Raw genomic sequence first — 25,572 nt, 5'->3', positions numbered from 1 at the left:
TCATCAATTTTCTCTTGTCCTCATTAGTCTTTCCATCCTAAAAGGTTACTCAACTAATCTTTTCGATAAAATTTAGAGAATGGCGACCAACGTGGTGCACTGCTTCAGCTCTGACCTCTCTCCACCTCCTGCTTCCCCGGACCCCCCTACGGTTTTCTCACGGTATTTGGTTTAACCCGACAGCTAATTGAATCCATTTTTCTTGTTGATATTAATTTATTGTACCTATTATGTCTACTAATTGTGGTAGCTAACTTATAATATAATTTTGGTAAATTTGAAATTTATTGCTGAAAGCCTTTTTCAATTATGTCTGCTAGTGAGTTAGAGCAACTTGATTCTACACAAGAATCCTCGCTTCTCGTAGCTTTAGGAGAGTCGGATGATAACTGTAAAGTACTTGTTAGTATCCGGAGTGGCAAGAGACGGTCTGTAACGAAGACTTTAAAAGAGTATTGAGAAGAGTCCTCTGGATATCATTAAATGTGAATTTTATCTTGATAAGTTAGGCGATCTTTTAAGCTAGTTAAATTCGCTTGATGAGAAGATAAATAGTCATATGCTTCATTCTAGACTTTGGAGTTCGGTTCAGTATCACCAACAGGCGGAAGTTGATGAAAAGTACTCTGACGGTATAAGGTTAGCGATTAAAAGGTTGTCTAGGGAATTAACTCGCTTGTCAAAGTCTGCTGTAGCAGCAGCAACCCCTACCCCTTCTACACCGCAGGAAGTAAATAATTCTTATCATAAAATAACTTTGCCTAGCATAGAAACTACCTTATTTTGATGGGAACCCCGCAGCTTATCATAAATTTGTTAATTCTTTTGAAAGTCTTCTTTCCAAATACAACCTTTCCTCGTTTGAGAAATTTTCTTCTCAAAACAGTTAACGGAGCCCGCAAAGAAACTGGTAGATTCCCTTGCCTTGAAAGATTTGAATTATGAATCTGCTAAGAAACTACTCAATGAAGCTTTTAGTGATAAGCTTAGTCAACAATACTCGGGAATTGAGGGTTTGTGTAATTTGAGTCTTGGTCCTAATGGTAGGGATGGCTATCAGTGGATAAGCGAAGCTCGTGTCATAGCGGAACAGGTTCGATCGTTAGATATAAAGGGAGATTTGTTTGTTCAATATTTTCTTTGGGAAAGTCTGTGTGATGGATTTAAGTCAGCTTGTCTCTATTACAAACAAGTCGAAGCCATCTTTGAAAGAAATTTTGGATAACCTATTTGAAGCAAATAATAGATTCATGGACCTTCAGTCCAACCTGTCTGAGAGAACGAAAGGGAATCTAGTTAAGCAATCGTCAAATGCTGTATCAGTCTGTTACTTCCAAAGATTCTTCATTGTGCCCTGGTTCGAAATTTAAGGTGACCTGCCCACTGTGTTCCCATGATAATGTAATTCCAAATGACCATAAATTGAGTGAGTGTATGAAATACCCTAGTCCTGGTAGTAAATGCGAGAAACTTAAATCGGTTGGGGGCTGCTATAAATGTGGTTTAACTTCACATAATGCTAAAGCTTGTCATTTTAAATTTAAGCGGCCGTGTATGAAATGTCATTTATTTCACATGTCTTATTTATGTCTTGGTTTAGCTAATAAGGGTGATAATAAGGTTAAAGACGAAATGGGCACTAATGCAAATAAAGCTAATGTTCCTAAACGTACTGATACCAAAGTAGTTAAAACTACTACTAACGGAATGCTAACGATGTCTACGGGCTTAGGGGCATTTAATGATGTAATTCTCCTCACTGGGACCGTATATGTAGAGAATTCGGGTCGTAAAATTCCATGGAGAGTGTTTAAGGATCTTGGTTCCCAAACAACCTTAGTAAAAGGGTCTCCGGAAGACATTCCTAACTGCTCAGTCGTGGATAAAGTGAATCTTAAGATTCAAGGAATTAATTCGGTCAAGAATCACGATACTTACATTGTAGAGTTTCCCGTTCATGTTCCTGGCCAGGGAAAGCAGTTATTAAGGGCACTTTGTGTAGACTAAATTAATTCCAAATTTGTGGCACTTGGATTGAAGAAATTAGCAGACGCCCTGGTTGAGAAGGGTCATACCCTGGCAGATAAGCATATAGATTCTGATACTATAGATGATTTTACAATCTTGCTTAGTAGCGATCAAAGCCATATTTTCCCACTTGTACAGAAAGACTTTGGTTACAATGGTAAATGTCCCTCTACTTTTTATGAAACTCCGTCGAGTTTATTGCTGTCTGGAAGTGCCTCTTTGTTTATAGAGAACCTTAATTTGCTATGTATTCAATTTGATGGTAATTCTGTCGGCACGTCTCTATGACTAACCGTTAATAGTAACATAAGTAGCCTACTTTGCTAGAAGAGAAGGAACGTTTTGATGACCAAAAGATTAAGAATGCGACTGACGAAATCCTCGAATCAATATTCACTTCACTTATGAATATTCAAGACGACCCTAGAGAATCTGTTTTGACAAGTGAAAATAGTAAATTAATTGATAACATCCTTAGTGATATTCGGAGAGATCCTAAGACAGGTAGGTTAGTTCTTCCCGCTTTATGGAAAAAGGAAATACAACATTGAATGTCGCCGAACTATAATCTTGCAGTATCCGTTCTCAATTCTCAAAAAAGAAAGCTTTCGCCTGTGAGGTTAAAGGAATACGATGCTGTTATACAGAACCAATTTGAAGATGGAGTAATTGAACGTATTGTAGATCTTCCCTCATTTCTTAGAGAGAATCCAGATGTATCATTTTTAGCTCATAATGCCGTGTTCCGAAATAACTCTTAACACGACGAAGTGTAGGGTTGTCTTTCTATCGAATTTAAGTGAGAGAAAAAATGAGAGATCTTTCCCATTATCAGTGTTCCATGGCAGGAGCTAATTTGAATAATAAAATGCAGATTTAAACACTACTACTAAGGTTTGACAATTATTTGCTGATTTATGATTTGAAAAAAAAAGCCTTTTTACAGCTTTTACTTAGAAGAGGACAAGAGAAAGTTACTTTTTCTATGGTTTAAGGGTATTCCTAAGAACGATTTCTCAATTGTTGGCTATAGTTTCCGACGAGTGCCTTTTGGAATGAGATATTCTCCATTTTTGTTAATGATAGCTATCAATTACATATTGAATCCATAATGTAACTGATGATGATTATGAAGAGACAGAGTATAAAAAGGTTTTTGTATAACCTTTCTTACATGGATAACTTAGCCATAACTTCAAATACGGATGTTGTTTTGTTTTAAGGCATTAAATGTTTCTGTATCGACGTTCCTAGAATTTGGATTAGAATTACAAGAGTTTTGTACGAATTCTGTACCCTTAAGAGAACAATTAATTAAGTTTGAACACTGCACTGAATCAGAATCAAAGCTTTTTGGCCTAATTTGGAATACAGAGAATGATACGATTAAAAGAAGTAAACTTTAATTAAACCCTAAAGCTAATACAAAAAGGTTAATTTTAAGTACTATTCATTCAAATTATGATCCTTTTGAGTTTTCAATAACTGTTAAACCGAAGCAAATTGTTTATGGATTCCTTGCAGAAGGACAAGGATATTGGATGGGATACGCCGTTAAGCAGCGAGTTGATGAAAGAATGGTCGAAGATTGCCAGACAGGTTAACAAGAGCTCAGAAATTGTATTACTCGTTCTGTCGGTAATCGTTGTGACTAGTACAATTTGTTGGTCTATACGGGCGCAAGCAAAGAATTTTTAGGCTGTGCTTTATATTTGGTGGCTGTCAATTCAGCAGACACAAAGCTGATTTTGGCAAAGAATTCTGTGCTTTGTAAGAAATTAAGAACTAAGTCTATTCCTGTACTGGAATTGATATCTGTACATTTGGGAGTAAGGCAGGGTTGCCAACTGGCAGTTTTCACTACCAAATTTGGCGATTTTTGGTAGTATAGTGAGCGTTTGGCAGTAGAAAATAGTGAATTGGCAGAATATCATAGAGGCTCAAATTTGGCAGTTTTAAATAAATTCTGGCAGTAAATCAATGAAAATATTCCTAATCATATTTTTTATTTCTATAAATGAGGCAGCTATTAAACGAAAACTCATGAACATTGTGACATAAAATGGTTGTATTTATTATCACAATTAGGGTAGCTACTCCAGGTCAAAATTTGTAGGTTAGTGGTCGGTGGGCTACGAGGGTGAAAAAAAAAAAAGACTGAAATAATGTAGATTTTATCAAGTACTGTGAGATAAAATCAAAAGATTGGTTCAGTCGGTAAAGTTCTTAAATCCTAATCCTGTACAGAAGACAGTGGGATTAGAAAGTCGAGAGCTTAACTCAGTGGGTGGAGAAAAACCAAGGATTACTTCGGTCTAGGTCGGATTAACGAAGCTCTTAATCTGACTGCAGATGGTATGCTATCACAGAAAACGACAAAAGTAGGACATCATGTTATGGACATAATTTAACTATTTACTTGGAATTTCCTCTTCAAATAAGAATTAAAGTTATGTTCTATTTGCAGGTATGCATCAAACACTTTATGTGCTTCTGTTTGGTATTAATTTCATTTCATTTAATCAATTGCTCTCTCCTCTATCTATGATTTTGTACATCCAAACAAACACAAAATATGAACATCTACAGGATTTTTCAGACCTTTCTAGGAATACTACTTTTCCGTTCTCATTGGCCTGTATTAACCTTAATCCATCAAGAACAAGTGTTAATTGTAAAGAGACGACAAAGTAAGATGTATCTACATTGGCCAGCCGCCAGTTGATCAGAACCATACTTCATTGATTGATTCATTGTGATCCTGTTATCATTATTATCAGTCATTGCAATGTCCAAGTGGAAAGGACATTATGATACTGGAAGAAAGTATCAAGAAATATGGGAAAGGAGTTTCCATGGCTAATGAAAGCTAAAGATGGAAAATCAGCTTTCTGTAAAGTGTCAGAAAATTTTACATCCAAGGAAGACTACCATTAAGGGGCATGCTGATACCAAAGACCACAAAAAGCGTGTTGGGGCTATCAATTCAGTAAAAACCAATATATTTTCAAGAAGTGGTCCTTCAAGAACATCAAATTCACCTCGTGCCCTCAAGAAAGCTGAACTTCAGCTTGCAGTGATGGTTTGCTGTCATAGTTCAATCTCAGCCATTGATCATATTAGTGAAGTGATAAAAGAAAATGCTGTTGATAGTAAATTGGAAAACATTCAATTGCATCGCACTGAGTGTTCAATGTTGATTAGGAATGTAATATCTCACTCTCTTGAGGAGGAGCTATGTCAAAAGATTATTGAATCTAAGAAATACTGTTTAATGATTGATGAGTCCACTGATGTATCAAGTGAAAAGAACCTCTGCATTTGTGTTCGGTATTATGATAATGCTGCTAACGAAGTGGTGACAGCATTTCTAGGGCTTGTATCTGTGTGTGAAACGAGTGGGGAAGCTTTATTTACTGCAACAAAAGCCTTACTTGATAAGAATGGCATTGTACTGGAAAATTGTATTGGTTACTCCAGTGATGGCGCTAGCAACATGACTGGGGGGAAAAACTCTTTGGTCTCGAATCAAGCACGTTTCCCCCAACTGTGTGAAAATGGGATGCTCATGCCACAGTTTAGCTCTCTGCATACAAAAGGGCTTTGATAAACTCTCTTCCTCAATAGGGTTTATGCTCTTTGAAATACCTAAATGGTTCAAGAAGAGTACTTTGAGACGTGAGAAGTAAAAGATTCTGTTTGAGACCTTGAATGCTGGTGAAGAAAGAGTGGGAACCCCACTGCCATTTCTAGGTCTATCTACAACTAGATGGCTTGTAAGGGGTAAGGTACTTTACAATATACTTGTAAATTGGCTGGAACTGAAGACATATTTTCAGTGTGCCAGTATGGAGAGCTCTCAAGAAGTACGATACAAAGCACGAACTTTGTTTGATATGTTATCTGATGACTGCAACTATCTTTATTTTGTATTTTCCTCTCCAATTGTCACTGAATTTGAAAGGATAAATTCTCTTTCAGTCCACAAATGCTAGTCCTTCGGTACTTCTTCATGAACTGGACACTCATTTTAAATCTTTAAAGCACCGTGTCTATGATGCAGAAAGGAAATTACTACTATTAGAAAACACTGATTTTGGAGCTAAATTTTTGTTGGAATGTAAACAACTGCTGCAGAAGAAAACTGTAAGCCATGTGAATGTCATAACTGTGCAGAAGAGGTGTCAGGAAATGCTTATAGAACTAGTAGATCAAGTGGAAGTACTTTTACCAGAAAAATTTAGCCTTTTTGATGGCTTAAATAAGTTATCACCTTCAAAAATCCTCACTCAAGTAAATAGACAGTCATTTCAAAATTTGCCTTTTTTCATTTACTGGAAGAGAACTTAGAAAAATGTGAAGAAGAATACAGAAAAATTGTTTACCATCCTTGGTCTGAAGAAAATATATTTAAATTGGGTATTCCAGATGACCCAGTTCAGTTTTGGTCTTTAATAAAGATTTATGAAGTAGGAAATGAGAGGCCCTTTGAAAATCTTGCTACATATGCCCTGCAATGCTTAACTACACCAGTAAGCAATGCAGTTTTGGAAAGAATATTTTCCCATGTAACAGCAGTCAAGACTAAAGTTTGCAATAGAATGAGTTTGAAGATGCTTGAATCAATTTTGAGAATTCGCACAACACTAATAGTTTCTGGGAAGTGTTGCAAAGACCTGGCAATTTCTGAAAGTATGGTTGAAAAATTTAATGTAGATATGTACCATAATGTAGAAAGTTCCAATCCACCTCGGGATAATGATGTTTTTGATACTTTATTTTAGTCATACAATCAAAATAATCTGAACAATTTTGTTAGTTAATTTTCTGTCAAATTGAAATTATATTTTAAATTTTCTGTCAAATTGAAATTATAGTTTAAATTTTCTGTCAAATTGAAATTATAGTTTAAATTTTCTGTCAAATTGAAATTATAGTTTAAATTTTCTGTCAAATTGAAATTATAGTTTAATCATTTGTTTTTATTTGATTATGAGATTTAGCTTAATTAATAAAGGTTAATCACTGAAACAGCTATGGTTATTCACTATTCAAATTGAAATTATATTTTAAATTTTCTGTCAAATTGAAATCATAGTTTAATTATTTGTTTTTATTTGATTATGAGATTTAGCTTAATTAATAAAGGTTAATCACTGAAACAGCTATGGTTATTCACTATTCAAATTGAAATTATAGTTTAAATTTTCTGTCAAATTGAAATCATAGTTTAATTATTTGTTTTTATTTGATTATGAAGTAAATGATAATATTTTATATGATGATTTAGCAGAGGTCATTCATCAACTCCCTCAACCATTTCTCTTACTGAGAGATATGAATGGTAGACATCCTTTATGGGGTGATATTTTAGCAAACACAAGGGGTAATATTATCTCCTCAATTGTGGAGAATGAGGATGTGGGACTCCTTAATACAGGAGAGCCCACACACTTCCATGTTCAGACAGGTACCTTGTCATGCATTGACCTTTCAGTTGCAAGCTCTAACTGCCTTCTTGATTTTGATTGGAGGACATTAGATGATTGGCATACTAGTGATCATGCACCAATCATTATAAACACCAACAAGGGTCCGCCTTCGCAAACATCACCACGTTGGAATCTAGACAAGGCAGACTGGGTTAAATTTTCTGAGCTAAGTGAAATCGAAGGGAGAGCAGAACAGTTTGAAAGTATTGATGATGCCATAGACCTACTGAATGGAACTCTTCATACAGCAGGAGTCAATTCAATTCCCAAAACAACAGGGTTATTCAAACGACGACCAGTCCCGTGGTGGTCTTCAGAACTAACTGCACTCCACAGAGCCACAAGAAGATCTCTAACATGATTGCGTAGACGCAGAACTGATGAGAATTTAATTATGTACAAGAAATGTAGAGCACAGTTCCGTCGTGCCATGAAAGAAGCAAGGCGCCGGTCATGGATGTCTTTTGTTTCCTCCATTAACAGTAGAACACCACCATCTTCTGTGTGGAGGAAAGTAAAAAAGATAGCTGGCAAATTCACCCCCAACCCACCACCAGTGTTGAAGGTGAATGGCCAGTATGTAACTGAAGCAAATGATGTTAGCAATGCCCTGGCTAATCATTTTTCAAATGTATCCAGCAAGTGTGAAGGAGCCCCTGGTCACCAGTATAGGAGCACTGAAGAAAAGAAAATTTTAAATTTTGCAACAAGAAGGGAAGAGTCGTATAATTCTCCGTTCACTGAAAGAGAATTTGATTCCGCACTTGCTCATTGCAATGATACAGCACCTGGACCCGATGGAATTCCATATGCAATGATTAAACATGTACATTTTAATACAAAGCTATCTATTTTAAGCATTATTAATAGAATATGGCATGATTATAGTTACCCAAATGTTTGGGAACTAGCCATTATTTTAGCCTTTTTAAAACCCGGTAAAGACAAGTTTTTAGCAGAAAACTATCGTCCTATTGCATTGACATCTTGTTTATGTAAAATCATGGAGAAGATGGTCAATACAAGACTAATGTGGTACCTTGAAAAGAAAGGTATTTTATCATCGATTCAATGTGGATTCCGAAAAATGCACTCAACGACTGATGTGTTGATACGACTTGAGTCTTCTATTTGTGAAGCCTTTGCTTCCAAACAGCACCATGTTACAGTATTTTTTGACCTTGAAAAGGCATATGATACCACATGGAGATATGGTATACTTAAAACCATTCATGAAATCGGATTGAGAGGAGAGCTGCTACTATTTATTCAGGCATTTCTTTCACAGAGTTTTTCAAGTGAGATTTGGGGAAACTCTATCAGAGAGTAAGCGCCAGGAAGAGGGAGTTCCTCAGGGTAGTGTGCTGAGTGTAACCCTTTTTGCACTAGCAATTAATGGGATATCCTCAGCCATTCCCCAGGATGTTCTCTAAACATTATTTGTGGATGATCTCTCAATATCATTTTCTGGCACTAGAATGGCAATGGTTGAGAGAGAAATCCAACTTGCTATTGATAAAATTATCCAGTTGGCTGACATGAATGGATTTAGGTTCTCGACAAGTAAAACTACCATTGTCCATTTTTGTCGTATCCGGGGAGTACATCCAGACCCGGATATATACATTAAAGGTCAACGGATACCATGTGCAAGAGAAGCTAGATTTTTAGGTTTGATATTTGATTGTAGGCTTACATGGGTTTCTCACTTAAAAGCATTAAAAGCTAAAAGTGTTGAAGCTCTGAATATCTTAAAAGTATTGTCCCATACATCATGGGGGGGCAGACCGCAATACTATTTTAAAATCATACAAGGCTTTGATTTTTTCCAAAATTAGTTATGGTTGTGAAATATATTCTTCAGCCACCCCAAGCCGGTTAAAAATATTAGACTCGATACATCATGTAGGTATTAGATTGTCTACTGGAGCTTATAAAACCTCGCCTATCCCAAGTCTCCTTGTTGATGCTGGAGAGTTGCCTCTAGACCTTTACCGAATGTCTTCCATTCTTCGGTATTGGTTTAGATTGCAGCCTCCCTAACTCTCTACCCTTTCAGACTGCAAGCCTTGTAAGACACGCATCATACTTTGAGTTGCACCCAAAATCTCCTCAACCTTATGGCTTTCGGGTGAAACGATTATTAAATAGTCTGGATATAATTAGAAATAAGGTACTTCCATTCAAGGTATCATCAACGCCTCCATGGAAGTTACCAGATATATCTTTTTGTAAATATTTTATTGGAGATAAGAAGAATATGTCAGACCTAGAAGCCAGGTCTCTTTTTAATGAACATGTTAAAGAACATAGAGGATCAACCTTCATCTATACTGATGGCTCCAAATCTGATGCTGGCGTTGGATTTGGAGTACATAGTAATGGTTTTAATTGTAGAAGTGCACTTCCTCTGACCGCTTCCATATTTACTGCCGAACTGTATGGCATATTAACCCCTATTGAGAAAATAGCGTTGGAGAAGGAGGGTAATTTTACAATTTTTAGTGATGCAAGGAGTGTCCTTAAAGCTATAGAAGTTTTTGATTCTAATAACCCTCTAGTTTTAAAGATTTTAGAATGGCTTTTTATTATTGGACGGAGAGATATAACAGTTCAATTTTGTTGGGTTACAGCACATGTAGGTGTGTCTGGGAATGAGAAGGCAGATTCACTGGCTAAGAAGGCTGCATCTGAGTTGCTGCCAAGAAGGTATCCCATTCCCTGTAATGATTTCTTACCTGACATAAAGAAATTGGTTTGCAATAAATGGCAACAGCAATGGGATAGCCTAGATGGGAATAAAATGCGAGAGGTAACAAATGACATATCTCCTTGGAGGTATAATATGATGCCCCGAAAATGGGAGACTTCTCTTTGTCGTCTCCGTATTGGTCACACTCGGTTGACACACGAGTTTCTGCTGAAGGGCCACCACCAACCGTATTGTGACGACTGTTTAGTACCTCTAACAGTAAGGCATTTGTTGACCGAATGCCCCAATTATAACAACTTAAGGAATAGATATTTGTTTGAGGCTCGAGGTGAGGGTGGCAGGTTCATCCTTGCCAAGATTCTTGGAAATGATGTGTCCTACCATGCAAGTGGCATTTTTAGATTTATTTCAGAAGCAGGTCTTCTGAAAAATATTTAACTTTTATGACATTCAACTTTTATGATTTTAATTGAATACTCTTTTATTTTTTATTTTATTTTTTATTTTTGTATACATAAATTAAATGTTACCGGCGTCAATGACCTCAGATGTCAGGATGCCTGAAAACTTAAAACCAATCAATCTTTCGAAATAGGAGTGGTAACAGCAGAAGCTCGCATCCAAGATATGCTGATTAGAAATTAAAAGACATATATTTATGTATCCCAACCCATCTATTTGCTGTAACCTCCCTTACAATATTAAATCAGGGAGTTTCCTGATCAGGGAAACTCAGGGATAAGGGCTCTCCCCTTTAGGGGTTAGAGGCATCACACCACCGGCCCTTTACGAAATTTAATATTGCAGGGTAAATGGAAACTGATTTCAAATCAGAATATTGATGAAATATTATTCTATCAATATAGAATTGGGTTCAGCAAATATCTGGACAGGGATACCCAAAATATATTGGAAATAACTACTAGTATAATATATACGTTAGTTATCCATCTGCCGTATATACTATACTGCAAATGTACTGACTACCTGTATAGACCTATACCGTAGTTCAGCTGGCAGAAAATAAGACATATACTTATGCATCACAACCAATCTATTTGCTGTGACCTCCCTTACAATATTAAATCGGAGTTTCCTGATCAGGGAAACTCAGGGATAAGGGCTCTCCCCTATAGGGGTTTAAGGTGTCACACCACCAGCCCTTTACGAAATTCAATATTGCAGGGTAAATGGAAACTGATTTCAAATCAGAATATTGATGAAATATTATTCCATCAATATAGAATGGGGTTCAGCAAATATCAGGGCAGGGATACCCAAGATATATTGGAAATAACTACTAGTATAATATATACGTTAGTTATCCATCTGCCGTATATACTATACTGCAAATGTACTGACTACCTGTATAGACATATACTGTAGTTCAGCCGGCATGTTGCCGGATTAGCTAGCTGTTGCCGGAGCATCTAGCAAGCTAGATGAGAGAGAGAGAGAGAGAGAGAGAGAGAGAGAGAGAGAGAGAGAAAACATGGAGTGAAGGCTATTTATTACTGTATATGTATACAGTAATAAAAGATGTAAGTCTAATTTTACTGCCTTTCTCCGAAAAACGGATTTTGAGCGAAGCGAAAAATCTATTTTTGGGTGAGATAGCCATGTCGTCCTGATGGAAGGTTCCTTCAGTAGCTTCCTAAGGGTATATTTAACTACAGTGGATATTCCCAGAGAATTAAACTAAAGGTTATCACAGAATTCTAACTTCTGGTGCGAGTACCCTAAAGGTTTCCCTCTAGGATATCGTATATCAACCGGGGACGCATGTATTAACACGCCACATAGCTATCTGCACCCCCATATAGAGTTAACACTTCGATATGGAAAGGTGGCTGAGTAACTGAGGAGCCGTTCCAAAGTTGCACTCATACGTGGCTACTTTTAGTACTCGAGACGTAAACAAACGGGCGCCATTGTTAAATGACGTCACGTCCATCTTATTCCTACGTTCAGTTCCCACCAATCTCCGCGATACAGTATGTCAGGGAGGGGCCTGGAAGGCTGAACTGGAACAGACGGGTGGGTCCATCAGAACGACATGGCTATCTTACCCAAAAATAGATTTTTCGCTTTGCTCAAAATCCGTTTTTGGGCTTGAGCCATGTCGTCCTGATGGAAGTGTACCAGATGATTAATGTATCTTGGATTTTTCCCCAATCAAAGTGCCTAGGTCTTCGAACAGTATTCCTATGGTCTGGCGACTGTGGAGACTGTGCCATCCTTAGTAATGTCCTTACCAGAGGTTCTATGATGTTCTGGCTTCCTGCCCCCTGGCAGGGGAGTCCTGGTGGACAAGGGGGATATTTTGAAGTGATCAGTTAAAGAACTACTCACGTGGTGGAGAGATCATGCCGGTCTCGGAGACAGATTGAAGGTTCATATTTGTGTAAGAACATTATCAAGTCATTAGGTGAGTATACAATATAAGATACTTATATCATTCTCATTATCATTAGAGGAAAGGGGTAAATGAAACTATAACAATCATATATTTCTTAATAAAGAATAGGAGCGAAAGGAGACGCACATGGTAAATAAAATAGACATTTTATTTCTAAGTTTGCAAGTAATTATAGAAATTAATTACAATGATTATAGAATTTATTTACAATAATAATAAATAATGTAAATAGAATTACTGAAGAGATGGTGATCTTGAGTCTGAAAAGGGAAAAAATTTTGCTTTTAAACACAAGTTCCCGGGGGAACGCCAGTCTTTTAGAGTTCAATTAACACTCCATGCTCGAGGGCATGTGGCACACGTGCAAAAATTCTATGAGATTTCACCTTGATAAAGAACAGTCTATTAGAAACACTAAGTGTCCATTGAATCACCATGTATCACGATAGGGTCAACATAGGCACCCGTAGAGTTAGTCCCGAAATAACTCGCTGTTCAATGCAGATTTAAGCAGCAGGTTTCATTACACTACCTGCGGCTACCACAAATTGTTTGACTTCGTGCACCTGTTTCGCATAGTGCTTGAAGAACACGCACAATGATTTCCAGCCCGTAAAACTCCTGAGGCTTTCGAAATCCATTCCTTGAAAAGAATTCAGGGAAGAGGCGACTTTCCTAAGATCATGACCTGCGGATGTACTGTCAGGATCCGCTCTGCGAATGAAGTAGGTGATTTTCGCTCGTAGTTGTTTCAGTGACAGGTCACTACCCGAGGTTTTTCCTTTGAAACGTAGTCCTCCACCGAAGTCTGAAGTTCTTCGAAGATAGACCTTAAGACTCTCCACTGGGCAGAGAGAGACATCTTCCTTCAGGGGGCAGATTCTCCAAGGGCCCCATCTCTTGGTGGGTAGTTCATTCTTTGCAAAAAACGTTGGGTCGGGGAAGAGGGTAAGTTCCCCCGTGTCGGCGAACTGTATTTGGCCCTCTTCTCTTGATAATGCCACTATTTTACTGACTCGGGCTCCCGAGGTGAGAGCAAAAAGGAAAATAACTTTTTGAGTCAGGTCTTTCAGAGGGCAAGAATCGTTGTCCAGGCTAGAGGCAAAATGGAGCACCTTATCCAGGGACCAGGAGATGGGTTTTGGTGGAGGTGCTGGACATAGTCTAGCGCATGTCTTTGGTAGTTTATTGAAGATTCCGCTGGACAAATCAATCTGGAAGGCGTATAGGAGTGGTCCAGTCAAGGCTGATTTACAAGTGGAAATCGTATTGGCCGCTAAGCCTTGTCCATAAATGTGAATGAAGAAGGACATGCAAAAATCAATGGTGATTTCCGTAGGATTTTTTGCCTTGATGAAGGAAACTCATTTTCTCCAGGAAGATTCGTATTGCTTTCTGGTAGATTCTGTTTTGTACTCCTCAAGGAAGTCTAAACTATTCTTCGAGATCCCAAATCTTTTCTTTACGGCTAGGGAGAGAAAATCATGAGATGAAGGTCCTTGACTTTCAGTGATGAAGCAAAGACAGTCGAACTATGTACCTGTTGGGAGAGAACTGGGCTCGGCAGGGGGGATCAGCTTGGGCTGCAGCTCCAGGACCAGGGGATACCAATTGCTTCGGGGCCACTTGGGAGCCACTAGGGCCGCTGTCCCTTTGAAGGTTCTCAATTTGGAGAGGACTTTCAGCGGAAGGTTGGGGGGAGGGAACAGGTAGATCTTGGACCATCTGTTCCAGTCCAGGGACATGGCATCCACTGCTTCTGCATTGGGGTCCTCGTAAGGGGCCACATATCGGGGAAGTTGATTGTTGTCGCTCGTCGCGAAGAGGTCGATCTGAAGTTCCGGGACTTGGCGAGAGATGAAGGAAAATGATCTTGCGTCTAGGGACCATTCTGACTCTATGGGGCTTGTCCTTGATAGAGCGTCTGCCGTCACGTTGCGGAATCCTTGTAGGTGAACTGCAGACAAGTGCCATTTCTTCCTGTCCGCCAGACGGAAGATGGGTAGAAGCACCTGATTTATCTGGGGCGATCTCAAGCCCTGGTGATTGAGACTGTCCAGAGTCAGACGGATGTCCAGAGTCAGACGGATGTGGATCAAGGAAGTGGGGAAAGTTTCTTCAGGGTGAGAAGAACCGCCATGGTCTCCAAGATGTTGATGTGAAACGTCTTGAACAGGGGAGACCATGTTTCTTGAACCTGCTGTTGGTGGGAGTGACCTCCCTAACCCTCCAGAGAGGTGTCCGTATGGATGTTGATCGATGGAGGCGGGTGTTGAAGAGGGATGGACCTTTTCAGGGCCTTTGCTTCCGACCATGGCTTTAGAAGTGAGCAAAGTCTTTTTGGAAGCAGTCTCTTGAGGTCTCTTCGAGCGATGGATGCAAAGCGCCTCCAGACTCCTGCGGCATCCTTTAGCCGTGCGCATAGCACTGGGTTTGTCACTGAGGCGAACTGTAAGGAGCCGAGAACTTGTTCCTGTTGGCGTCTTGAGATCCGTTTGTATTTTAGAAGCCTCCCGACAGACCCTGCTATTTCCTTTCTTTTCTTCAGTGGGATGGAAAGGTGGTGTGACTGAAGGTCCCAATGGATTCCTAACCATTGGATCTTCTGAGCTGGAGTGAGGCGAGATTTCTTGGTGTTTATCTTGAAACCCAGATGTTCCAGGAACTGGGTGACTTTGTTGCAGGATTGCAGACAATCTTCGGGCGATGTCGACCAGACTAGCCAGTCATCTAGGTAGGCCATCACTTGGACTTCCTGAAGACGTAGCTGTTGGACGATTGCGTCTCCCAGCTTGGTGAAGATTCTTGGAGCCACGTTGAGCCCGAAGGGCATGGTCCTGAAGGCGTAGCTTTTTCTTTGGAGTCGAAATCCTAGGTAGGAGGAAGCGTAGTGGTTCATTGGAACGTGCCAGTAGGCATCCGCCAGGTCTATGGAAACCGTGTAGGCCTTGTGAGGCAGTAGGGCCCTTATTTGTTGAAGAGTCAGCATCTTGAATTTGTTGTTTGCAATGAACTTGTTGAGAGGGGACAAGTCGAGAATGACTCTGAGTTTGTCTGAGTCTTTCTTGGGAACACAAAAGTCTTCCTTGGAACCTGGTTGACTTTACCCTCTTGATCACCTTCTTGTTCAAGAGTTCTAGGACATATTCTTCCAAGAGGGGGGTTGATGGCTGGAAGAATTGTTGGAAAGTTGGAAGTGGTTGAGTCCAGCTCCAGCCCAGTCCGTTCTTGATGATGCTGTGTGTCCAAGGATCGAAGGTCCAACGATCCTGGAATTGGCAGAGTCTTCCTCCCACCGGAAGCACTTCATTGCTTCTGGTGTGCCGAGGGTTTGCCATCTCGGCCGCTAGCTCCCCTTCCCCCTCTGCCTCTGGAGGGGCGTTGAGAAGAATCTCTGCCAGAGCCTCTACCTCTGGGATGAAAGGTAGTGGAATGTTGCTCGTAGGCAGGGGTGAAGACCGGTGACTGCAACACCACCGGTTGGGGGACCAGTTGAAAGGTCTGCTGTGGTTGTGCAACCACTTGGGGAGTAGCAGGAGCCAGAAACTGGCGTCTTGGTTGACGTTGCTGGGGCCTAGGCTTGGAGAGTTTTCTCTTAGGCTGAGGGCCTTCGTCCTGAGAGGACTTCCTCTTTCGGGACATGCCCCACTTGTGGAGAAGGTTCCTATTCTCCGTGGCGGCTTTGTCCACTATCTCTTTCACCAAGGCTGACGGGAAGAGATGTTTACCCCAGATGTTGGAGGAAATCAGGCTCCGGGGTTCGTGTTTCACCGTCGCATTGGCGAACACGAACTCTCTACAGGTTCTGCGAGCCTTAACAAAGCTATACAGGTCCTTTGTCACAGTTGCTAGGTGTAACTTCGCTAGGACCATATATAAGTCTGGGACCCTAGTGTCCCCGGCCATGACTTCTAACTGTATCTGATGTGACAGAGAAGTGGCAAGTCTCTCCTTGGTGTCCTGTTCCCGACAAAGGAGATGGTCGTTCAGTCGTGGGAGGTCCTCGTTGAACTGGCGACCCGCCACATCAGGTCCAACTTCCCAACCGTAAAGGTGAACTGGATATCTTTCCAGTACCTATCATCGGGGGGAAGAGTGAGGGAGAAGGGTCTGCACTCCTTCAGTGCAGGGCAAGGTTTACCTTCTTCCACCACCTTCATGACCGCTTGGAAGGCCTTTTCTACAAAGGGAAAGGACACAGTAGCTGGAGCAATAAAGGACGGATGCTTTTTGCTCAGTGCTGGCATCTTGGAGTTGGTGAAACCCCGACTCTTCACTGAGTGAGCCAGCATGGCTTGGGCCTTCGCGAGATTGAACACGATCACTTCCTTTGGTTCGGTCTCTTCTTTTGAGGCTGGTTCAGACCTGAGTCGGACGTAACAGTCCGGATACGCCTCGAAATTCGGGAAGAATTCCACTTCTTCCAGGAGGACAGAACCAATCTTGTTATTAACGAAGATCTTGCCAGTCATGATTGGCATATGCTCGGCGTACCTCCATGGGTTAGACTCCGAGCAGCTAGGGAGGTCCTTTACCGAGATCTTCTTCGGTTGTTTGAAGCCGATGAGAGTAGTCCGGAACTGCTCCTGAGTCTCTCTGAGCTTCTTCTCCAGCATCCGGAAGACCTCTTGGGTGTCGGATGGTAATGTTTCCGAAGCGGTGGAGGTAGAGGGAACGGGTTCCTCGGTCATTACGGGTTTAACCAGGGGTGTTGGAGCGACCTCAGTCTCCGAATCAGGGTATTCCACCTGATCTTCCTCATAGTCGAGCTCTTCGCTCATGAGGGTCTTCTCCGTACCTTCGGACACCTCCGACATACGTTCCACCTCGTCGGAATCGATGTGACACGTACGAAGTGACTGTGCCATAACGATGTTAGGTTCGACCACCAGTTGGACGGTGGGAATCTGGTCTTGAGGGATCACAGAGTCCTTGGATGCTTTCGGGAAAAGCAAGGCCCTTATATCTTCATTTGGAAGGTAAGGTCCAGAGGCGTTCTTTTGGATCCGCACACCCATTTGCGCAGCTTCTCTCTAGTAGTGTCCCGTACCTCCGTGGTAGGAGGTTTGTTGAACGCGTCACCTAGGACTCTCTTACAGACCGAACAGTTCTGCGGATCACAGTATTTAAAGTCTCCTCTCTTGGCGACGCAGGGGGCGTTGGTCCGGCACGCCTTGTGCTCGTAGAAGTCCGGGCGTTTAACTCCACGGAAGTTGCTTTCACACTTCATATACTCCTCCTTTCCAGAAGAAGGCGAGGCTGAGGGCTGAGACATGGCGAAGATGTACACAGATAAAAGTCACTTGGGAAAAAGCCAGCTGCAGGTAGGAACTACAACGAAAGAATAAGATGGACGTGACTTCATTTAACAATGGCGCCCGTTTGTTTACGTCTCGAGTACCAAAAGTAGCCACGGATGAGAGTAACTTTGGAACGGTTCCTCAATTAATCAGCCACCTTTCCATATCGAAGTGTTAACTCTATATGGGGGTGCAGATAGCTATGTGGCATGTTAATACATGCGTCCCCTGTTGATATACGATATCCTAGAGGGAAACCTTTAGGGTACTCGCACCAGAAGTTAGAATTCTGTGATAACCTTTAGTTTAATTCTCTGGGAATATCCACTGTAGTTAAATATACCCTTAGGAAGCTACTGAAGGAACCTTCCATCAGGATGACATGGCTTGAGCCCAAAAAGAAGGTTCACTTCCATTTAGCCACAGTACTATTGCCGGCTTACTACTGTAGGCCAGCCTCCGGCAGCACGAGTACAGTCAGCATGCTATCTACTGAGTCAGTACCTATCTGTGCCGGTCTACTGCCGGCCAGAACAATACGCCGACAACAGAAACTGTGGCTTGCAGTTCAAGGGAGAACTGGAGAACCTTGGTGACACAAGGGACCTCCCATCCACGGCTGCTGGAAGCCGGCAGTCGTCGACAGCCGTCATGGCCGCCGGCAGTCGGCAGTCGCCGACAGCTGACGGCTGAGGAGGGGGGGGGGGGTCTGGGCAGCACCGGCAACCCACCGGCAATGGTAAGGTTGCAGGACTCCAGCACAGGAAAGTCAATGGCTCGGCCATCGTAAAAGGACAGAGAGGGGAGGGGAAAGGGTCCTATATGAGGTATAGGAGGGACCGGCAATGGTGCCAGACTTACACACCTTGAAGAAACTCTGTTTCAGTACCGGCACGACCAAAAGTGGCAGGAGAATCGTTATTCTCCAGCTTAGGAGGTGCTAATACAGTTAAGGGGACGGCAGCTCATGCTGTTCCTCTCAACAAGGGAGAAACAGAGTTCCAATGCCGGCGCCATCCTAGACCACAAGAGTATACGACTCTATAGCCTAGGGTCGGCGAGCATAGGACTAGTCTACTAGACCACAGGGAGAAGGTGGCGGCAACATTCGACCACTTCAGGAGTAATCTAGGGAGGGCTAGCCTCCTATGCCGGCAGTTCCGCCGGCAGGGGAATGCAATCACCCCGCCGACCGACTGCCAACAAAGACTAAATACTCTGAGGTTCTGATCGAATCCCAAAACTTGCCATCTGGTGTTAAGGGATGAGACAGAAAACTCTAGGCTAGTCATGCCTGAATTCGAAATTCAAGGCCGACTCATAAATCTCTAGCGAGATTAGTAACGGTTAGTATAATTCCAGGAGATATCGATCTCCAGGAATGATAACCGATACACAAGGGTAACCGGGGAAATGACAAAAGTGTATGTTATCTAGGTTATGTTACCTAGACAAGACGAGATCTTGGTTACCTAAATCACCAAAACTCTGACATATACGATCATCACGGAAAAGGGAAAATTATGTTCATAAATATCTTTACAATACATAATGCCTAAATAGCTTTCATTTTTGGGCTCAAGCCATGGCGTCCTGATGGAAGGTTCCTTTTTGGTAGCTTCCTTGGGTATAAAACTACTAAGATATTCCCAGAGAATTTAACCACAGGTTATCACAGAATTCTAACTTCTGGAGCGAGTATCCCAAAGGTTTCCCTTTAAGACATCGTAAATCAACAGGGGACGCATGTCTGAACGCGCCACATAGCTATCTACACCCCGAACAGAGTTAATGCTTCGGTGTGTAAGGGTTGAGAATAGCTGGGAGCCGCTCCACAGCCAATCTCACTCGTGGCTACTACTGATACTCGAGGCGTAAACAAACGGGCGCCATTGCTCAAATGACGTCACGCCCGTCTTCATCCTTTGTTTAGTAGCTGCCCTACTTAGACGGATTTTCCCTGTGCTTCATTTATCGATTTGCATCTACGTTATGTCGCTACCTTCAGCCTCACCATCTTCTGGAAAGTTGAGTACAAGGTTCCAGTATTGTTTAGTTAAGCTCTGACCGTAAAGTAAATATTACTTTCCGAGATAATTGCTGTTTTGTGGCAGAGCTGTGCCTCTACCGGACCCGCCATTTTATGGCGTCGTTGTTGTTATGCATGCCTTATTTAGTTAGCCACAACAACGCTTCCGGCCTTATTTACTAATCGAATACATTAGTTTATTTAGTCTTCATAGCTAGGAACTTTTATATCGTGTTTCGACGCTTTTTTTCGGTCATCGATTGACCTCATACCAGTCGGCTACTATAGCCCCCAGGCCAGAGCGCCTGTATATAAGTGTTCATGCATGATTTTATTAGTGATCCTAGGCTAGTTATGAAGATAGTGGCATTATTTTACAATACTTTCGACCGTGATGCAAATGTTTTTTCGCCTTCAGGGACCATATAGGGGATAGTTAGTTAGTGTCTCTTTCTAACCTAACCTACTTGTAGGACCCCTATATGCTTCCTTCATCCCCTGCCTTGGCATTCCCTCTAATTAGCCTTGATTCCCTTTCTGAGTAGAGGGATCAAGTGTCTAATGGAGTATTTATCGCCTCTCAGTCCTCCCTATGGGAATGAACCCCCCTTAGGGTTGCGTCCGAGAGTGAGGTTAGGCTAGCCCTACCTCTATGGCTAGGATTAGTCTATGACTATCCTGCGATAGCGATATGTCTTCTACCTTTCCTAGTTCAGGACTATTAGCCCTGCTCTAGGTTAGGTTAGGAAGGTTTCTCTGTTCCCTGCTGAAACTGTACCCATGCACCGTTTCAGCCGGTCTGCCTTATCTTAGGTTAGGGAGTGTCCTCCCTTTCCCTAGTGGCCGCTCTGGTACAGAAACCCTTCCTTGGAAGACTTCTCTCTACTCCCCTCCCCACCTATCTCTTGTATAGCCTAGCCTATGCTTAGGTTAGTCTATACCCATCTGTCCCCTGTCCTACAACTCCTCCTTAGGGTGGAGTAGTAGGGCTACCCGAGCTTCCATGTGCAGTCCGCTCTGGTACATATACCCTTCATAGTGTCCTATGGGGTTAGTCTCTAGATGTGTTCTGCATATGGGGGTCTCCCCTCTTTGGGTGTCCCCTAGCCCTCCCTTGGGCTACCTAGCTCCCGGTCCTCAGTGACCCCTGCTCCTGGATGATAGAGCCTGCCTCTATCATGGGTACACCCTCTCAAGGGGGGGATGTCCGGAGTCCATGACTGAACTTCCTGCATCCCTCCCCCCCCTGTCTCTCTTCCTATCCGGGTGCTGGTCTCTTGCCGCCTCCACTGTCGGCGTTACCCGCCTCCTACCTTGGTGACTCTCCCTACCCTTGCCGCCAGCCCCCTGTGTGCCGGGGGACTGCCGACTGCCGCCGGCTCCTACCGGTGGCTCTCCTCCCTCCTAGCTTGTCGTCCGCTCGCCGGTCGGCCGCCGGAGTGCCGGCATCTACTGCCAGCAACCCGGTTCCGCTATAAACATCATTGTCCCAGTCACCAATCCGGCATCCTCCGACTGCCGGAGCCGCCGCTCCCCTACCGGCGTGCCGCCGTTGTACCGGCGGCCGCCACCCTGGTATACCCTTGACTTAAATATTGTCTGTCCTAATGCCAGAAACTCTGCCGGAGCGACCTCCGGCATGCCGGCGGCTTGCCGGAAACCCCCGGAGGCGTCAAGAATACTTGCACCCCCTTCTTCTAGCTATCATATGATACTGATAGCCCTATACCGCAAACAGATGGGCTGTTTCCACTATTAAGATCAATACCTTGGTACTGTTCTGTTAGTGATCATGCTGTCTCTTTGCATTCTTCTAAATTCCAGCATGCTGCGTGCATCTTAGCACGGCTGGTTGCCGGAAGCAGTTACCTTAAAAGGAGGCCCTCTAGCCCCTAGTTTGGGACCGAATGATCTCGGTCCCAATCTTACCCTTGGTTTTTCCACGGAATTCCATTGCCCTATGGAACTCTAAGGAATACTATCCGGTGCCTTCGGTCTCTCGGATTATCCAAGGACAAAGCTTACGGTAACCAGCCGGGCGAGATGCATGGAGTATGTTCTCCTTTACTATTTCAATCTCTATGCATCACACCCTTCATTAAGTTAAAATTAATAATTAATATTAACTTAGTTTAAGAGCCATTCTTATGACTCCCCCATACTCATTTTCTCTTTCTTCCACAGGAGGAGCAGATGAAGTGTGACTTCGCCTTCTGCGCTGTGAAACGCCCGCAGTTTTACGGGCATACGGCTTGCAGGACTCACGCCCCTTGTGCCGACAAGAAAGGGGATCTGAAGTTTTGGAATCCACTGAACTGTACGGTCTGCCAGGCTCACCTAGTTGACGCCTTCCATAACCCTCCCTCAGCGGAGGTCAGAGACATTTCTCGTGAAAAGCTACGCAAGTGGGTGCGTGGCTTCCAGAAAAATGCCACCGGACCTTACCTGGCCACCGAAGAATTGAGGTCACTCCTGTTCCCTAAGGCCTCCCCTGATTCAGTGGTACCCAAAGACGTGATTCCCATTGTCCAACTTACAGTGGAACCTGATGTTGTCATGGCTCAGTCCATGCATGAGTGCCGCCTGGATTCCGAAGATGACGAACAGATGTCGGATGTCTCGGAAGACACGGAGAAGACGCTTATGGCTCAAGGAGCCGAAGATGACGAAGACAAGGTGGAATACGCCGAGTCGGAGCAAGAGGTCGCTCCTCCTTCCATCCCCGCTCCTACTCCTACACCGACGGAAGTGTCTATTCCGTCTACCTCCTCGACCCCGGATCCCTCTTCTTCCACTCAAGAAATGATCCGACTGATTAGAGCCGTCATGGACGACAGGTTGAAGGAGAATCAGGAGTTCATCAGGTCCATGATGGGATCCAGAGAACTGAAGAGGATTTCGGTTAAGGATCTCCCCGCTTGCTCACATGCCAACCCGTGGAGGTATGCTGAGCATATGGTTATCGCGACCGGCAGGATCTTCGTCAGCGATAAGATCGGCACGGTCCCCTTGGAAGACGTGGAGTTCTTCCCAAACTTTGAGGCCTACCCGGACTGTTACGTCCGTCTGCGTTCTGAACCTGCCTCGAAGGAAGAGACCGAACCGAAGGAAGAGATAGTGTTCGATCTCGCAAAGGCCCAGGCTATGCTAGCCACCACATTCAAGAGTAGGGGCTTTACCTGCTCTAAGCTTCCGGCCCTGAGCAAGAAGCACCCTACTTATGTCGCACCTGAAAGTGCGATTCTTCCATTCCTGGAAAAGGCCTTAGCTGCGTGCCTTAAAGCTGCGGAAGAGGGGAAAGCCTGCCCTGCACTGGAGGAGTGCAGACCCTTCTCCATAGTAACTCCCCCTGACGCTCGACACTGGAAGGATGTCCAGCATACTTTCGTCGTGGGAAAGCTAGATCCTGACGTCGCCGGACGTCAGTTTAATGAAGACCTCCCTAAGCTCAACGATCACCTCCTTCGTCGGGAACAAGATACGAAGGAGAGGCTCGCAGCATCCTTATCTCATCAAGTCCAACTTGAAATTATGGCCTGTGACACCAGAGTACCAGACCACTACATGGTACTCTCCAAATCCCACATGATGACCGTGATGAAGGACTTGTACCACTTCATAAAGGCTCGGAGAGCCTGTCGTGAATTCGTGTTTGCAGGTGCCACCGTGAAACACGAACCCCGGAGGCTGATTTCCTCCAACATCTGGGGTAAACACCTCTTTCCTTCTGACCTCGTGAAGGAAATCACCGACAGAGCCGCCACGGAGAATAGGAACCTTCTCCACAAGTGGGGTATGTCCAGGAAAAGGAAACCCTCTCAGGACGACGGACCTCAACCTAAGAGGAAATCCCAAAAACAGAAACCCCAGCAACGTCAACAAAGACGTCAGTTTCCGGGACCCGCTACCTCCCAAGTGGTTGCCCAACCACAACAGACCTTTCAATTGGTCCCCCAACCGGTGTTGTCACAGTCACCGGTCTTCACCCCTGCTTTCGAGCAACAGTCAACTACCTTTCGTCCCAAAGGTAGAGGCTCATACAGAGGTGCAAGCAAAGACGCTTCTCGCCGTCCCTCCAGAGGCAGAGGAGGAAAGGGAGCTAGCGGCCGAGGCAGCAAGCCCTCGGGACACCAGAAGCAATGAAGTGCTTCCGGTGGGAGGAAGACTCCGCCAATTCCAGGATCGTTGGACCTTCGATCCCTGGGCACACAGCATCGTCAAGAAGGGTCTAGGCTGGAGTTGGACTCAACCACCCCCAATCTTCCAGCAATTCTTCCAACAATCAACCCCTCTTCTGGAAGAATATGTCCTAGATCTCTTGAACAAGAAGGTGATAAGGAAGGTAAAGTCCACCAGGTTCCAAGGGAGACTGTTTTGTGTCCCCAAGAAAGACTCAGACAAACTCAGAGTCATTCTGGACTTATCCCCCCTCAACAAGTTCATAGCGAACGACAAGTTCAAGATGCTGACTCTTCAACAGATAAGGACCCTTCTGCCTCGAGGTTCCTACACGGTCTCCATAGACCTGGCGGATGCCTACTGGCACGTTCCAATGAACCATCACGCTTCCTCCTACCTAGGATTTCGACTCCAAAGGAAAAGCTACGCCTTCCGGGCCATGCCCTTCGGCCTCAACGTGGCCCCTCGGATCTTCACAAAACTGGCGGATGCCATAGTACAACAGCTCCGCCTACGAAACGTCCAGGTGATGGCCTACCTCGACGACTGGCTAGTCTGGGCTCCATCGCCCGAAGATTGTGTAAAATCTTGCAACAAAGTCACCCAGTACCTAGAACACCTGGGATTCAAGATCAACGAGAAAAAATCTCGCCTCTCTCCAGCTCAGAAGTTCCAGTGGTTGGGAATCCACTGGAACCTTCAGTCACACCGCCTTTCCATCCCCCAGAAGAAAAGGAAGGAAATAGCAGGGTCTGTCAAGCGACTGCTGAAATCCAAACGCATTTCAAGACGCCAGCAGGAACGAGTTCTAGGCTCTCTACAGTTCGCCTCAGTGACAAACCCAGTGCTTCGCGCACAGCTAAAGGATGCCGCGGGAGTCTGGAGACGTTCGGCATCCATCGCTCGAAGAGACCTCAAGAGACGGCTTCCAAACAGACTGCGACTTCTCCTAAAGCCGTGGTCAGAAGCAAAGGCCCTGAAAAGGTCCATTCCTCTCCAACACCCTCCTCCATCACTCAACATCCACACGGACGCTTCGCTGGAGGGTTGGGGAGGTCACTCCCACCAAAAACAGGCTCAAGGCACCTGGTCTCCCCTGTTCAAGACGTTCCACATAAACATCTTGGAGGCCATGGCGGTCCTTCTAACCCTGAAGAAGTTATCCCCGCCGCCCTCGATCCACATCCGTCTAACCCTAGACAACTCGGTGGTAGTTCGTTGTCTCAATCGCCAAGGCTCAAGATCGCCCCAGATAAATCAGGTGCTTCTCCCAATCTTCCGTCTGGCAGAGAAGAAGAAGTGGCACCTGTCTGCAGTTCATCTACAAGGATTCCGCAACGTGACAGTGGATGCTCTATCTCGGACAAACCCGATAGAGTCGGAATGGTCTCTAGACGCAAGATCGTTCTCCT

General features: G+C 43.7%; 2 pseudogenes; both read left to right on the top strand.

The window, feature by feature from the left end:
* The first annotated feature begins 1,311 nt into the window (after positions 1–1,311).
* On the top strand, positions 1,312–3,726 carry LOC137657261 (uncharacterized; annotated as a pseudogene).
* Positions 3,727–4,816: 1,090 nt separating this feature from the next.
* On the top strand, positions 4,817–6,812 carry LOC137657798 (SCAN domain-containing protein 3-like; annotated as a pseudogene).
* The last annotated feature ends 18,760 nt before the right edge of the window (positions 6,813–25,572 follow it).

Source organism: Palaemon carinicauda, chromosome 18 (genome assembly GCF_036898095.1).
Source record: "Palaemon carinicauda isolate YSFRI2023 chromosome 18, ASM3689809v2, whole genome shotgun sequence".
Lineage (NCBI taxonomy): Eukaryota > Metazoa > Arthropoda > Malacostraca > Decapoda > Palaemonidae > Palaemon > Palaemon carinicauda.
Note: the sequence above shows the minus strand (reverse complement) of the source record. Positions and strands in the feature narration are given on the sequence as shown.